This window comes from Equus quagga, chromosome 9 (genome assembly GCF_021613505.1).
Source record: "Equus quagga isolate Etosha38 chromosome 9, UCLA_HA_Equagga_1.0, whole genome shotgun sequence".
Taxonomy (NCBI): Eukaryota; Metazoa; Chordata; class Mammalia; order Perissodactyla; family Equidae; genus Equus; species Equus quagga.
In genome coordinates, this window is record NC_060275.1 from 99,314,609 (window position 1) to 99,319,764 (window position 5,156).

A 5,156-nucleotide genomic window follows, 5' to 3' on the forward strand; every position below is an offset into this window, starting at 1 on the left:
ATCTACTAGGATATGGATCAAATGTATTACATCATCAGCATTACCATTCAGAGAAGACATCTATTTAGTCATTCATTTAATGACTATTTCCTAAACAACTATTGCACATGTAACCATTTTTGCTTGAGCTTTTGAACTACTTTCTCTTCACTCTTTATAAAGATGTCTATAAGAAGGTGTATTAAAATTTTATATCAGTTTACTTCCACACAGATTACACACAAGTTTAGAAGTCTACATTTAAAAGAAATTACCCATATTACTTTATTTTATGTATAGATATTTACATTAATTATGCATAGTGTTATGCATATATATGCATTTTACTATATAATATAAAAAATCACAACTCTTTATTAACATCAGTGCTTTGGATTCTTTCTCTCTTTGAAATATATAAAGCTACGAGAGACTTTTTACTCATTTCAGTTCTTTCTCTTTTATCAGTCTTATAGGAACTCCTTATGAAGATATATACAATACACTTTAATTAGATTTCAATCCACTAATTTATTCCAGAAAAAGGAAAAATTGGTTTGATTCTCTAGGCGTATATTAGAATATTTTTACGGCTAGTTAACATCAAACTAAGGAAAATTCACAAACTAAGGAAATTTCAAACTAAGGAAAACATGAATTTTGTTGACCTCAAAGGAAATTTCTCTCATACAGGATTAGGTTTTCTTAAAAGCAAATGCTAAGTATGTATTGAAGAAATAAATTTACTTGAGGAAAAAATGTTAGTCACCAAAGTATTTATGACATGAAGATGTGATAAAATAATGACAGATTGATGTCAAAAAGAGGGTTTAGGCAAACACAGAAAGTATCTTCAACCATATGTTTGTGTAATGAAGCCAGAAAATCATTCAAATTGTTTTAGCTATAGGAAGGTATTGTATTTAAAATAAATATTCCTTATTTCAACGGAGTTTAATTCAACAAATTATTTTAGCTATTACTAAAATATCTGTGACAGTTACTTGATGTATAAAAATTATATCTATTTTAGATGCTTAAATCTAGAGAAAAATATAATTACATGAGAAATTATGATGATTTCAATGCAATTGTGTAAGTTTTAAGAAAGTGAAGGGAATAAAGTAGCTAAAGGAGAAGTCCAACTTGTATTGTTTTTAATAGCTAACAGAGGTAGATGTTTGCCATATACCGTATGTTTAAATGAACTACCTAGATTCCTTTTCTTGTCTAATCCTTGATGTGAATCCTCATGTGAACCAATGACTATTATTATTGCTATTTTGCATTGAGGAATATGAGGATTAAAAGGGTTGGGTGTCTTTTCCACGGTTCCACAACTTGTAAATAGTGGAGCAGGGATTATAAACCACAGCCATCTAACCACAGAACTTACCCAGATGACACGTGATCCAAATCTGAAGTATGAATTACAATTACTTAAGTGTGGAAAGTGATGGATTTGTCAGTTGTGTTGATGCTGATGGTGTGTGTATGTGTGTGGCTATAGTAAAAATAGCACATAATAGAATAAAATAGAAAATCATTTCAGAAAATGTGAACAGACATAAATTATTGTAGCATGTGCAGGAAAGCAAACATTTTTTATCTGAATATGAAGCTACTATAAGAAGGTCAAGTTGGAAAGTTAGGAAGAAAACAAGGTAGGCAACTGTGTGCTAATCAGATCAGAGAAGGTTCCCGTATAAATTCTAAGAAGCTTGCTATTTTCCTGAAGAATAGAGGAAGTAACTGAAGTGCCTGAAGAGAGGTGGTCGAGCAGTCATATTGTCTTATTTACAGCTCATTCTGATCACCATATGAAGAACAAATATTTTATTAGATTTATCGAATATAATTTACACACATTAAAATGCATCTGAGTGTATACACTTGAATAACTAACTCCATCACCCCAAAAGTTCCCTCATGCCCCTTTGGAATCAAACCTACTCATCACCAGGCCCAGATACTCAATGATTTACAGTAGCTGAAACTTGGAAGTGACCTAAATATCCATCAACAGGAGACTGGATTAACAAACTGTAGCATATTTATGCAACGGAATTTTTTCTAGCAATTAAAAAAAATCACCATGATGCATGCAGCAACATAGAAGAATCTCAAGAATATTGTGTTGCGTGAAAAAAGCCAGGCACAGAAAACACACTTCCAAGAAATTCCCCAACAGCAAAACTAATTATAGAAAATAGATCTGTAAGCACGTAAGACTGCTTAAGGTAAGGAGGCTGCTTAGATGGCTTGATAAGAAAAATCTTAATTCTGGAGATGATAGCTCTTGATAGCACATTTGGGATATTAAATTTGCTGGATTTGGATAGTACGACTGTAACTAAAAAGCATTGCTCTGGAAATCAGGATACTTGAAATTCAGACTTGAGTTTTGCGTCTACCGTGCATATTAGCTGTAAACTCTTTTTTTTTTTTCTGCTTTATCTCCCCAAACTCCCCCTGTACACAGTTGTATATCTTAGTTGCAGGTCCTCCTAGTTGTGGGATGTGGGACGCCGCCTCAACGTGACCTGACGAGCAGTGCCATGTCCGCGCCCAGGATCCGAACCCTGGGCCACCGCAGTGGAGCATGCGAACTTAACCACTCGGCCATAGAGCCGGCCCCAGCTGCAAACTCTTTAGAAGGTTACTGTACCATACTGAGATTCAGAATCCTATAACCAAAGTTTGACATAACTTTTCTCATTGAGCTTTAGTAATTATGAAATGGCACGACATATATTAAAGTGCTTAGAAGAGTACCTGGCTCATAGTACACTAATTTCAGGAGAGGAATATGTAGATATTATTTCAGTACTCTTATCTTATTGGAAAAAAATGTTTTTTTTTTACCTTTGCAAGAGCTGAGAAAACATCCGCTCACTCTTTATGGACCTTGAGAACTGGTGACTCGCCCCTCCTCGATCTCTGCCTGGCTGGGTGCTGAGACGACAGGATGAAAATGGGGAGGAGGTGGCTTGGGGAGGGCCAGTCACTTGTGCCTCTGCTTAGATGTGATCAGGTCTTGGGGCAGGTCACTGGGCAGCCTGTCGCCCTCCAGCTTGTCTTTGATGAAGTGGCTGTCCAGGGCACAATCCTCATCGTCCAGCAGCCTGTCCTGGTGCACATCAGCCAGCTTCCAGACGTTCCCCAGCACGGTATCGTGCAGCTTGGACTTCACCATCTCTTTCTTGGCACGGGCACTCACGACCTTGCAGTTGACAGGTGACAGCCATGTAAAAGAGCTCTTTTTAGGTGGGCTTGTCCTTGTCCACCACTCACTCAGTGTCATCAAATGTCCTTGCCGCCCCCCCTCGCAGTAGTTGTGCCCAAAGAGCCTGTTAATGGTGCCGTCCAAGGCACGGCCCTTTGCAGCCTGGCAGGGCATCAGGGACTCTTCCTGGCACACCATCACCATCAACCGGGCAATGTCATTAGCTAGCATGTCATTAACCACATCCATCAGCTTGAGCTTCAAGGCCTGGCACTTTATGGAGTCCTAGATATGTGGAAGTTCCTGCATCTTGCGGGAGGCTTGGAAAGTCGCCAAGGGACATCCGATGCTCCCACTCAGTCTTCTAGTGGGTCTCCCCAGGTTGTCCACCAATTCTTTCCTTTTGCTCTCTTTACCGAAGACATTAGACATCTTCTTGAAGGAGCTGATGATGTAGGCGTGGACCTTGCCAGCCGTGCCCACTTGTTCAGGTCAGTGAGCTTCCTGAGGCCAGGGTTTGGGGGAAGAGACTGGATGTCTTTGAAGAGGTCCTGCTTCTTGCCCTGGAAGATCTTGCAGTTGTTGGGGATGAGGAGCAGATGGAACCAGAAGGGGCAAATATACACCCTGTAGACCACGTGAGGACTCGGAGACCTGCATCAGCTGCTAAGTCTTGATCTGGTAGGCTTGTCCAGCACAATGCATATCTTGTCCTCCTGGTCCTTGAGGGCCTTGATGACTTCCAAGAACTCTTCGGAGATGTCTACCTTATGGGCGTAAAGAGCAGGATGATGCGGTTGACACGCTTAGCAAACCAGTCCAGGAACTCCACAAAGTTGTACCCTTGGCTGACGCACTATTTCTCTCCAGACAGGACCTGAGGAGGGTCGATGATCCGTGTGCTGTCCAAGACCCAGCTGGGCAGCTGGGCACACATGAACCTACGGAGGAATCTGCTGACAAAGGTTCTGGGCTTGTGGAAGGGGCGCTGCAGGCCCACGACCAGCGCGTAACCGAGCACCAAGCCCTTGGTGAGGCGGTGCACGATGGTGACGAAGGAAACTGGTGTGCACGCCCGAAGTGCATCCCAGGAAAGTCCGGCTCCATCCGGTGCTGGATGAAGGTGGTCTTGCCCCTATTGTACTGGACCACCAGGAGCAGCATCAGCTTATGGTCGAAGTCAGCGTCCTCCAGCATGAGCGAGCAGAACTTGTGGACGCGGTAGCGCTCCTCCAGGAGGAGCAGCTTCTGAGCGCACAGCTGCCCGCAGCCCCTCGGCCGCCATCTGGAAGACCTCTGGCTCCTTTCGGGGCGCCATCTTTGCTGACCCAGCTAAACACACTGCCAGCTTGGCTGCTGTGGGGAAGACTGGCAGCTGAGAACCCGAAGAGTGCGCAGAGCCAACGCGGGCCCCACCTAGCGGCAGGGGGCGGGCAGGGCAGGAGGCCGGAGCTGGCTGAACTGCGCAGGCCCACTGGGTGGCCGAGGAGGCGCTCTCTGCTGAGAGGATAATTGCTGGGATTGGGGAATTTCTTAGAGGATTGGAGGTGAGGTTTCCCCTTAAATGGACAAGATAAATGCATCCGCATGATCTTGCAACGTCTGCCATTTTGATGCACACTGTGTAATGCCGCAGAGAGGGAGTCTCTGCTTTCTCCAACTTCGAGAAATGGTAGGAATCAGGTGTTTCTATTGAGATGATAAAAAAAATTAAAACCTGCACTAAAGTAAAATTCTGGAATTATTAAAGATCATGGAAAACATTATCACTAAATTTTCAGCGACTCAGTTTATGGAGATGTTATTCAAAATGTAAGAACATAACTGGGTGAGATTAGCTTTAAGAACCAATTAGGAACTAGGTAAAGAAAACACACCTGTGTATATGATATAATTCATAATTGATTGTATTTACTTCTTAATTTATCATACTTGACTCGTTGATGTTTAG

The 5,156-nt window shown here is 42.2% G+C and overlaps 1 pseudogene; it reads right to left on the minus strand.

The window, feature by feature from the left end:
• Positions 1 to 2,983: 2,983 nt before the first annotated feature.
• Positions 2,984 to 4,794, minus strand: LOC124244612 (EH domain-containing protein 1-like; annotated as a pseudogene).
• Positions 4,795 to 5,156: the final 362 nt, after the last annotated feature.